Raw genomic sequence first — 12,219 nt, 5'->3', positions numbered from 1 at the left:
ACTCAATGGAAAAAATAACACTATTGTTCATTGCAGAATTGAACTGATCTCATTGACCATAAAGAGTCTGTTTCGTGCACTCTGTTTCATGCACTCCATGGTTGAGTAAAATTGCAGACAAGAAAATATAAAATGAGATTCAAAATATAGAATTTAACAAAAAAATCTGCTAGTAAATTTTCTTTGTCTTTTCAAATCTTTGGGAGTTCTTCTTTGACCAAAAGAATTGTATTCTACCATTAGTCCAGTACTGCTCACTCTAACACTCTCTCAGAAGTGAAAATCTGCTTGGGACAAGTTAGGCAATATTGACATTAACACCTTCTGATGGCTCTCATACAGCCCAGGCAAGTACATGTATATAAGCAAACACCTGTCTATTCTACCATATGCTACAATTAGAATAAAAGACTTTTGGTGATTACAAGGTGTGGCATCTTTCTTTGAAGGTATAGGTGTGGAATAATAAGTACTCCAATGGGTTGGGTCATTAAGAGGATAATTGGGGCTAGCACCTGGCCAAGAGGGTGAGAGTTACTGATCAGGTGGGAAGTGAGAGCACAAAAGGTGAAACGTACGCCCAACTGTAATGGACGTTAATGGTGTGGGGGTCCGACACAGATGCACTTTTGACAGGGACGTAACCTTTGATGTGCAGAGGTTAGGCGTGATGTACCCTGCTATCTGCCGTGCTAGCAGGCTGTCATGCAAGCCTTTCACACCTCTCATTAAGTTGTCCTCTTGTTATGAATACGGCTATTCAGAAATGATATGATGAATTTCGTGCCCTCGGCAAGAAGGCTTCAGACAGGCCGAGCTTGCCCCGTGTCAAGCAGTGGCAGGCAGGGGGCTCCCGGGGTCACAGGGCAATGAGGATCCCGCTCCAGGCTGCGTTTTTGATACAGCAACCTAAATTTGATATCGCTACATCATAAACGATATTCATAATTTCATACAGCACTCATCCATGAAGCAGATGTTTTTGTTCGTGAGACAATCTTTCAGGGACCAAATCTTTCGTTTTTCAAACCAGTTTTAAGATAAAGAGGACAATTCTCAAATAGTTTAAACATTGACATGAAAAAGCAAGTGACAAATTCTACGTCTGAATCGAATTTTGTGCCGCTGGCGAGGAAAGTTAACTTGGTAAGATCATTTGCCCCGTGTCAAACAGTGTCAGGCAATCACACTGCAGAGGTCAGGCCAGAGATCGTTAACTGTCTTCGGGGCGGCTCACTTGCCACGCAAGCTGTTAGATCTGAAAATACAATAGCGAAACGCGTGTAATATACACCTGCAGCGGTGTCAAACCACTGGTTTATGACAAACATCCCTCATCCATGGTGACCAAGACGGTTCAATATCAAAGACAGACACTGCCTCTTTTTTTCCTCCTCCTCATTAAAAACCACTGCTTTGTCAACACTAGCATATCTTGAGATGCTCCTGGCACCAAAATGGCTGGGTGATCTTTTTTATGCTTCTTTGTTTTCTAATCAAAGCTCCTACCATTTCTGTAGGGATCACGGAGGGCAGGTAAAGGTCAGAGAGGGGACAACCTGGCCACGCAATTCTCTCTCATCTCACCCTGGACAGCCACAACGTACCTGTCTGTACCTTGATTCATCAGCATCATCTCCTGTATGAAGTTTCAGGGTTCAAGGTCTGTCAGGTATTAATCCGTGTTCTGATAGATGGGCATTTCAACTTTTAATGAGTATATCAACTACACTGGTCAAGCTTCCCGTATGTCACTGTTCACAACTCCCAAACATCACACAATTAATCAGGGTGTATCTATGCAGCAGGCCTTGGGTTATTTGATCAGTTTTTTTCCTACTCTAGATCTTTTTTTCTAAGGTCATCATTCATAGTCTGATATGTTGGTTTCTGATGTAGTGTCAGCCCTGTGCCATGGTAATGAAATGAATTAATCTTAAAGTTTGTTTCTCATATTGTTATGGTGAAATGTTGGACAAAAAAAGACTGGAATAACAATGGTATCTATCGATTTCCTGTGCTACTATCTTCACTTTCATCAGTGTTTATTTTTCTCTTGTGACCACATCTAACTTTAAAAAAGGGTACTTCAATATTGGCAAGGATTATTGTGAAATAGGGCAATACACCTAGCTGCTTTCTTTCAAACTGCAGGTCAAAAAATGCGAAACCTAAAAAGATGTCAAGGCTTGGAAAATGAGGAAAAATGAGCTGCCATGTTCATGTTAATCTATACGTATGGTATTCCATATCCATGTATTCATGATATGATTGTTGACAGTCAATAAAGTAAAATGGTATGTTATTGTTTGCTATCGTTATTGGGTGGGTCAACTACTCTCTTTTAGCAGCCATGGGCTGACTTGCAAGGAGCTTACATTAGCGGGGCTAAATCGCAAGGGTCTGGAGCAGCTGCCATGCGGCGCAAACTCAGGTGACCTTAATACGACTGTTGCAAGGGTCTGGAGTGGCTACTCAGGTATTCTCAAAACGACAGCAATTGCATTGCCCCAGGTGTGGTCATAGGACTATAGGTTTTGAACCATTCACACTGGAAAGGACCCCTAATCTGTTCAATAATTGCAATGACATGGCCATTCCTTCTATCCAATTAAAATTCTCCATTTTGTATAATATTGTGAAAAACTTGGCATCAATTAGTAAAGTAAGAATTTGAAAGTAAGTAAGAAAGCAGATAAAAAGACAAGTTTTCATCCAAGTCCCCAATAATAAATGGTAGCTCATAAAAGAAGTCACAAAATTTAGACCAGCTGGTACAACCAAGTTTGATATAGCAGTGATAAAAATCAGAATGTGTTGACCCTTATTAAGAAATATAAATAAAACAAGAGCTTTTTGTTGCTCCAGGCAAGAAATGTACTTACCCCCTGTCATGTCCACATCCATCAGTTACCAGCAGTTATCAGGAAGCAGGGCCACAAACACACAATATCACATGTTAATAATTAAATCAGCATTATGAAATATGAAGAGAGGACACTGCCAAGATATTAGAAAGCTCTGTTTGACAAGCCTGTATTAACCTTTGCAAATAGATTGGCAATGAATAAACCAGAAGTCATCCAATAGATCATCAATGGTATGAAATATTTAGGCTAAAGCCATAAAAACAGGCCATGTATTGCAAAAGTTTTATAGCTTTTCATGAAAGAATGAAAGTGTTTGAGAATAACATCAAACTATTTCCAGGCTTGTTAGATTAAACAGACTATCAAAAATGCAATGATCACCAGTTCACAATAGATAACAATATGCAGTAACATCCCTGTCAACAATGATACACATAATCATGAGAAGTACTTTATCATTTCTAGTGGCAGGACTGCTGCTTTTTAGGACTTCAAAAATGAATGAATACATTTTTTCAAAAGTTGAGGCAAACTTTTGGTTACTTCAGTATCTAACCTTCCATAATACCCCCCTGAAAAAGTATGTTCTGTGAGTGGACTTCTTTTCTCAATTCCTTCAAGGATCATCAAGTATCATGGTTCTATGCAGCCATGCGGAGAGCACTAGGTACCATCCCGATATTGCAATAGGCCAGGTATTGAAGAACTGTCCACAACAGAACCAGCCAACCTCAGATGACAAATGGCCTTGTGGCTACAGTAATTTGTTGAAGTAACCAGATATTTATTTTCGGGCTCATTACTTCTATAATGCCATATTCATTCCAGTGCTCCCTGTGCCTCCACACTCCACAGAATCTTGATGAAAACGCCTAGGATCAATCAATTACCCGGCAAAATTTGCACATTTTGGGAAATTTGTGTGTTGGCATCGGGTCCTCCCGGGCAATTTCTGCCGGCATTGTTGTAATAACCGTTCCCCAAGGAAGCCATTAAGTCTGGGTCTTCATGAATATGCTATTAATTTTCATATCAGAGTTGGACTCGGACATTAGAAATGATGAAGGTTTCATACTCACATGCTGCCGTGATGGAAAATCCATTGTGTCGTGAACGAGAGCGTGCAAAATATAGGGACTCAGTTAGTCCAGGCATAGGTGCTCCACATACTTGGGAAACTCCTTACTGTTGCACTTTCAGTTCTATCGACCCACTTAAAACTTCTTTTTGTTCAAAAGTCAATACTACCAACTTTGGTCAGATCAATAAGCAATTATACAATGTACAATGTATGAATTTTTTTCCTTGAAACAATGAAATAAATCATATTCCAAACAATTGAAATTGACAAGATAATAAAATTAAGATCACACTCCAAATGATGACTCAGAGGATGAAGAAGAGAGACTTACCGATCTGAGGTTGACATCTAGGCCTGCATCAGCCATTAATGCTACAATCTCTTGGTTCCCATGTTTGGCACCCCAGTGTAATGCAGTCTGAAAGGTAAAGAAAACATATACACCATTACAAACAGTGTTGCGTCACAGCATGGAAAACTTATATATCTTGATTTTGAATGCTTGTTGACTGTAAAACTGGCTAGAAAAAAAAGTACATTAGGCAATCTGTAATTAGTAAACTTGGTTAAGGCTAGTCCTGGTCATCCCTAGATTTGGTATGTGAAAATTAAGTTTATGAAGATGATGATGTACATGTAAGTGAAAATTAGCAGGTAAAAGTGAAGGATCATGTTCAGAGACCCCACAGGCATGGCACAGATAGGGATTGGTTCTGAAACCATTGAATCATCAGTCCAGTGAGCCATTCACTTCATAATTGACATAACATCCAAAATATGATTAGTTTTTCTCCACTCAAGCATGAAATCAACACTTCACCCCTTTCCATTTCAAAGCATACAAAGTCCAAATGTTAAAAATATTGCTCTCCATCTTCCAATTCCAACCATAAAGCATTTCAACAGTATAAAGACTCCAATATACATATTGGAGAGCTGAGGCACTAAAACATTGTTGAAAAAAATGATAGTGCATGATCACACTATTCATACAAGTAAAAATGAAGAAACACAATATTCTATTTCTGAAATAGTATAGTCTGTACATGTATAACAGTAATATTGTACAGTTGCTTTTTTGCTATACCATCACTGTGACACTAAATGCCCTGCCATGTCGAAAATGATTTACCTAACACACCTGAAATTTCTATCTACCTCCATGGGTGAAATAAAAGCAATAAAGACAACAGAGAAACATGATTATGTGAGCCTTACATAAAAGCAATTGCACGGGACAACACATATTCGGCTGTACTTATTGGCAGTACAGCAAATTATGCCCAGCAATAATTTGTTCACAATTTCCTGTAACACTGGCTTCATATAATGCAGCCCTTAATACCTGCTAGTATGTTCCCAAGGTACTTGACACATTTACTATGTGTTGATTATTAGACTCTGGCTGCTCCGATTATTAATAACCAGGGACCTGCACTGATGAGGAGCTTTCTTCTAAATAAAGTAAAATTGTCTGCTTTTATAATCAAAGATATACCCACAAATAAAACAGCTAACTACATCCATTTAAGTTCACGATTTCTATCTGGGGAGGATGTCAAAATCCATAACTGTTTCACGGGAGCACTGTATCTTACATTTAGGGTTAGGCATGAACTTGAGAGATGGTCCCCAAAGCTGGCTGTCAGGATAATGAATAAGTGTGCAGAATGTTTAACCCTACTTGAACTTCCTATTCAACTGCAGGCCTTGCCATAATGAAACCAGCATGAGTGCCACGATAAGGCATCTCCACACAACTGTAGGCCAAAATTAAACCATCAATAAAATCTAAGAGGATTTATTAGGGCCGGCATTATTGTCCTGATCTGGACTGTTCAGGGAGTAAAATCAGGCCTGCAGTGGTAAAAGGCCTGATAACATTATCTCCCAGGGAAGAATGGACCAGATTAGAAATTACGTTGCACCATAAAGCAGTGGGGAAATCAGCCCCATCTGCCTTGATAACTTGTCGCTTTCAGGGCTTTCAGATTCAAAAGTGTTTCAATACGAATTATACAGGGTACGGTGATAAGAGAAATCCCGTAGCCAACTTTACGGGTCACAAAACTGATTACGACAGGTTGTAAAGAGTGGTATTCTATCCTATCGACAACCACACATACTGTAGAAGACTTCACACTATTGAGCAGTACACCAGCAGTTAACCAAAGAATAAACATTTTTGCTAAGAAAGGACAATTAACTCTGACCACAGGAATAATGACTGAGAAAGTCTTGGTACATTTTTATGACCCAGAACATAGTGAGACGACTGAAACAGAGTCTTGTTTAACAAAGTAGTTCTTTGCTGCAAGACTAACAGCACTAGCACATCATCGCCCACTGCTGGTTTACTAGGTCTATGGTCTACATTTATCAGTGAGGCAGACAAAACTTTCATGTTCCATCTCTTTGACCTCTCTGACCAGGAGCAAATGTCAGGCACATGAAGACTTGGTGCAGCAGCCTGGGACCAGGGAGCGCCAGCGATGACTGCTTGACTTCTGACCCAGAAAGTGCAGGTTTTGTGGGCTGCACAAGCATAATTATCTTATGATTTATCAGGTTCAGAACTCTGGGGGTGGGTCACTCACTAGGTGTGGGTCAGGATAGGGTTAACCAAACAGATTGTAAAGTCTTAAGTTTTTATCCACAATAATCATCTTGGCTTCTAACAGTCTTAGCCATACCTTTGCATCCCAACTGGTGTTGAGCATACTATTTAAGTTGATCACCCATTTAATGAATAAACAGATCTATATTTGTATACATAACAAAAACAGAATAGGCACACAAATTATTACTTTAATAGTAATTGTACGATTAGAGACACCTATACCTAAATAAAATGAACTTCGATTTTAAAAAATTGCAAGTTACTTGCAGTTTGTCCTTTTTTGCAAAGGATGAATGTTCAAAAGAGAGGAAAATGAACAAAAGTACGGAGAGCCCCAACCCCTCTCCTATGCTTCCTGCCTTACATGCTAAACTTACTGACCATGCAATCTCACTTGACCTCCAGTGAGCTGGGAAAAATGCAATTTTGGCCTGGACGTCCGTGTGGAGGTTACAGATGGCATCGCTGGGGCAGACCTCCCATCCAATTATGACCTCATGATTACGAGATGATGGTCATCTGCTGAAGTAATATTTGATCCGCCATATGATCATAAAAGTTAATATTCCACAGAATATGAACTCTACATCAGGCTTGACACCTCATATTTCTGTTCATTCCCAATGTATAAGCCAACTGGCCATGCAGATAATAGATGGATGGGGCACGTCCCTGTAGGTCCCCTGGTCTTGGGGCATTACGACCAGGAGCCAATGCTTGTTCTCACCATGGCAGGGAGGTCATCTTCCGAGTATTCAAACGGCCGCTTCTATAAATCATTCATCCAAAAGTCATTACTGCCAGGACAAAGGGATTTGTGTTTGGTGTTACGTGGACCGAGGGATAAAAGAAATATCAGGACCTTCCATGTGCGAGGAAACAAAGTAAATCCCGCCATTCCCCTGGTGTTTACCATTCCAGCCGGTTTACTGTGTTCACTTCTGAACAAGTCAGAAGGTCACTGTTCATCACCACCACTAAGAATCTCAAGTCTCTCCATTAATCATTGACAAGTAACTTTTCCTGTTCCTGACTTGACTGCGTGTCACTGGGCACCAGCTTCTCAGACAGTTTCTGATGCAGGTATCAATACAGCGACTGAAGGAGCTCACGATATAACAACTCAGAGTATTTTGTTTTTTATCAGTCTTACTATATTAATGGATTGCATACTGGTCACATAAAATACTGCACAATCATGCATTTTGTTTGAGTTGTGTCAGCAAAATAGACTAGACCCAGTAAAACGTTTGACATATGTAGGAATGACATTTACTTCTCTATGAGTGCTGTACATTTGTACATGTAGATCAATTAAGATACACTGTGGAAATGTAATATAACTGAGTAATCTAACTTTACAATAATCACACCACATGTATCTACATGCACCAAAAACGACATAAATGCTCCACAGCACTACTTTGAACTTTGCCTGGATCCATGGAAAAAAATTCACCTCAACACAGCCTGTGAGTTTATTGCTCAAATCCTGTCTGGAATTACTTCCAGCCCTTCTACTGCCTGGTCGCAGCCATCGGAAACATTGTAATAATCAGTTATAGGTCCAGAAAGACAAGGCATCATCTCATCCCCAACCAAGTGAATAATTACCCAAAACCACAGAAGTGCCTGGAAATTAAAACAATAAACAGTGTTATCACACTGGTGCTGCTGATATTGGATTCCACTGGCCAGTACAGATCTATAATTCAAAACTGTGGCTAATCCAGTGGCAACAGTGGCTACAATATTACTCTTTTTACTTCCATGGTTCATTTTGGCAAACACAGTGCTTACACAAAAATCAATAAATCAATTCTGTGTTAACATTTTGAGTGGAAATGTCTGTGAGGACTTTAAAAGTGCGTCTTTGGAGGAATTACTTCCCTAACACTGGCAGCACACAGGATGAAACTTGAAGTATACTTGGCTAGTGTCTTTGTGGTGAAGAAAAAGGGACTTAGAACAAAGCTGGAGGAAAGGATGTGTGCTGTTTCCATCCTACATGTATTATTGCCCTCTGAAAGTTTGCTTCCAACAAATTAGATACCACATGACATTAGACAAAAACATGTAATGCAAACAGGAATGGCTCATTTAGTTGTATAAATCTACTCAAGTGTATGTGTATGACTATGATTTATCTATTACATCTGTGATGATGGGATGATTGTATTAATTTGAAAAAGTTACAAAACAGGTTCCTCATACTTAAGGACTAATCAGTAAATGTTTTCTTACATCTTCATCAAAAGCTGACAAGCAGTGTCAGTTTCTACAATACCATCAGAGGTACCAATGTTTTCCTGAGACAGATTATATTCATTAAAAAATTATGAAGAATTAGAATGCCATCCATTGTAACTGGTCTTCTTTAATTACCTCCACTAACATTTGACAAATCACTAGTTCAATTTTCTTCTACAGTATCGTAGAGATTGTATAATGCATGGAAGAACTCAATCTATGAACCAACTTAACCAGTACTTTATCAATTAATTAGAATACATGTGACACCAAATAATTGTCTGATTGCTTTGTTTGATTTTGAGGGTATGTGTCAAGACATAATATCACAAGGGGAAAAGTTATAAATGTTACTTCCAGAAGCACTAAAACTGTACTGTTATTAAAAGATAAATGTAGTACAGGTAGTATTTAGCTAGCTTCCTTTTCCTAACTGTACGAAATTGAGCTGTCATTTCACATCTTGCAGCATGTTGGGGGATCCCTGTGATCTTGCCCGATATTTTGAGAACCTGTACTAGTAGCAGTAGTAGCGGTGGATCTTTCAGCACTGCGAAAGCCCAGTGTACTGTTTCTGCTGTGCAGGAAGGACAGAAATAGCGGGGAGCAGACTCCAAACATACCACAAGGCGCGACTAGTGATACTGGGTGATGGGTTCCTGAGATTCCCAAGGCATTTCTTGGTGACAGGAGGGACCCCATTATTACCACCTTCCTGCTATCCCACATCAGTTTTGATGGAGTCTTGATACGTATCAGTGCCAAATATTTGGCCTTGCAGTGGGGCTGTGACATGGGCCGGCCTAATGGCGTATTACGAGATAGGGGTCGACGTGAATGATGTCAGCGGGGTCAACATGGCGGAATCCTAATCTTGTACTAACATTGACTTCCAATACACCCAAAAATGGCGCCGTTTCTCCGGCCGACCAGTTTCTGTGTTAGTATTCCGTGTCTACACGCTCCGCCTTGTCTCATCTCCCACCCGTGGCGCGGCAGGCCTCCGGATAGTCGCTAAATCCACAGAGTACGACATGCCGGCCCCTGTAGACACCCGCAGAAATAATTCATAATTCCTCCCAGCCAAGACCAACATCTACCGGCCTAATGGCAACTATGCAAATAATTCCTCTAATTTGCTAAAAGCTGGGAGGCATGTTTATATGGAGTGTAGGGGGTTAAGGGTTTATCCTGACCCTCTTGTGGAGTCATTAAGGCCGTTCCGAGCTCCCTAGAAACTACACAACCCCTAATGGTGAATTCCAATTCATTAGGAAGACTGCCGACTGAGACCAATCTCAGACTGGACCAAGTCAAATGCTTTTGAGATCCCTCGGACCAGAGTACCGTCTAAAGCTCCTTTTAGTTTTAGCTTTCGATATTCCTTCGCTCAGGCAATTTGTGTAAAAAAGCTTTCCTGGTCATCTTCTAAATCATATAAAATGTACCTCTGCTGGACATGGTCATTCTAGCAATGAAAGAAATACTTTATAATAACTCATATTGCCCACTACTGGCCACAAGGGACATCTGGACTTGCTCACATCTCTGTAAAATCTACTTTAACATCAGTTTCCAATAACCTTCTTGCCAGCTTACATCAGCCACTCTGTAATGCCCACATTTCCTCAGGGTCTCTGTCCAACCAATGAAATATTCATAATGGTCAAGCTGCACTGATCTGATTTGTGATCAATTTTTAACAGAACCTGTGTTAACAGTGCAACATTATTGCAAGGGAGCCAATCCTGACAAGGTGCAACATCAATAACTCTACAGACAAACAGGACAACTTCTCTTGGGCTAAAACTTTGTTAAGCTGAATGCAATGTCATACTTGTACTTTTTTTACACACTATTGTCCTCAATTTGTTCCCTCACCCTCTGACTGGCCCAAAAGGGAACATGACTATTTTTCAAGAATTCAGGAGAAGAATAGGTCCAGTAAATAAGGAGCTAGGTCCACTGATATCCGCCCCTCCATACCACAGGTACATTAGAACACAATCTTGGCACAAAGATGGAAGCCAACATCCGATGCCTCCTGCATCAAGAGCAGCGTAATGAGAGTCAGCCCTTGAAATGCCAGCATTGCACGACCACTCCTGCATTTTATTATCCAGGAGACTTACATGATGTCAGCAGTGGTCAGACCAAAGAAGTACAAAGTGGAACAGGCATCAATTTGCTGCTGCCCTTTGGTCTTTTGGCCTGAGTGCTTCAGCAGATTTCTTCGTTAATGCCGCAGCCACTGAGGAAATCTTCAAAAGCTGGTCCACAAATGCAATAATCCATAACTGATGCAAGCAATAACATTGTGGGCAAGTGTATTAGTGAGGTGCTTTCTGGTTGGGGGAACTGTGTGTAATCCTTCATGAAAGATTCACCTCGTGGTGAGGACGGTCAGACAGAGGGAGCAGAGGCTGAAGTACAGAAGTGCTGGCTGACCTCAAGGTCAAGGGGCAGGCAGACAGTGGGCGCTGGAAGGCTGACCAGTCAGAAATAACCTCCTGATCAAGCAGTACCTACAGCAGCACACATGAGTGCAGACATGCAATATGTGCATCTTTGCTGTGTGATCATAGCTGCATCTTATTTCACTCGTACATTCTGCATGCCTAGGGAAACACAAAGGACTACATGTGCTAACCAAAGGGACTCTGTCTTCTTTTCAAGTTGCTAGGCATCCAACATTACAGTCCAACAAGTCAGCAGGACAAAAGATAGTTTCACAGGAGTGACTTTTAGTACAGGGCAACACTAGCCTAACATGATGTCTAGTTAGGCAAATTTGCACCCAAGCCCTTAATGAAGTCCCAGAGGACAGAATTAGACTTAAGAAATATGGATAATGAGAATCTAAGGACTTGGTGTTATATTCCCACCTTGGTACAGTGACTGTAAATCAATAAGCATGTTTACTTTGCTTCCTTCATTGCTAATTTCTGTTGGCTACATTCTTTAACAGGGCAAGTTAGGCAAGTCCTAGACACACTAACTATCCTTACAACTGAGAAACATAACAGTGGTGGTCACAGAGAAGACCTCAAAATAAGGACATGGCATTGACATTCACTCAAACAGTTAATGAATGCAGGCTTTGATTCCCAAAACTGTAAAATCAAATAAGAAATGGAGCTGAAGAATTTAAAAAAACTATTATATTCAAATCCAAAAAGTAATGCACTGTCATCATCTGTTAAACATTGCTTAAAGCAGTTTCAATGGTCACAAAAGCCTGGGTGGACAAAAGGTTGAGTAAAATATGTCTCTGTTTTCTGAGATCTGAAAGCCTGACTGTTGGCCACTTTGATGTCTGAGCTGCTAAGCAAAGACAACTTTAGCATGATAATGTCAACCCTGTAGGCCACCCTGACCACACAACCAATTGTCCCTGA

The 12,219-nt window shown here is 40.4% G+C and overlaps 1 protein-coding gene across 3 annotated transcripts in view; it reads right to left on the bottom strand.

Annotated features, from left to right (window-relative positions):
- Nucleotides 1-2,887: 2,887 nt before the first annotated feature.
- Nucleotides 2,888-12,219, bottom strand: part of LOC118417041 (ankyrin repeat domain-containing protein SOWAHC-like) — a 33,989-nt gene continuing 24,657 nt past the window's right edge. For all 3 annotated transcript variants that reach the window (XM_035822396.1, XM_035822398.1, XM_035822397.1), the window contains 2 exons: nucleotides 4,283-4,369; nucleotides 2,888-3,952 (listed from right to left, as the gene is read on the bottom strand). The gene's annotated coding sequence lies outside the window, so the exon portion shown is untranslated. The remainder of the gene's footprint in view (nucleotides 3,953-4,282; nucleotides 4,370-12,219) is intronic.

Source organism: Branchiostoma floridae, chromosome 6 (genome assembly GCF_000003815.2).
Source record: "Branchiostoma floridae strain S238N-H82 chromosome 6, Bfl_VNyyK, whole genome shotgun sequence".
NCBI lineage: Eukaryota > Metazoa > Chordata > Leptocardii > Amphioxiformes > Branchiostomatidae > Branchiostoma > Branchiostoma floridae.
Note: the sequence above shows the minus strand (reverse complement) of the source record. Positions and strands in the feature narration are given on the sequence as shown.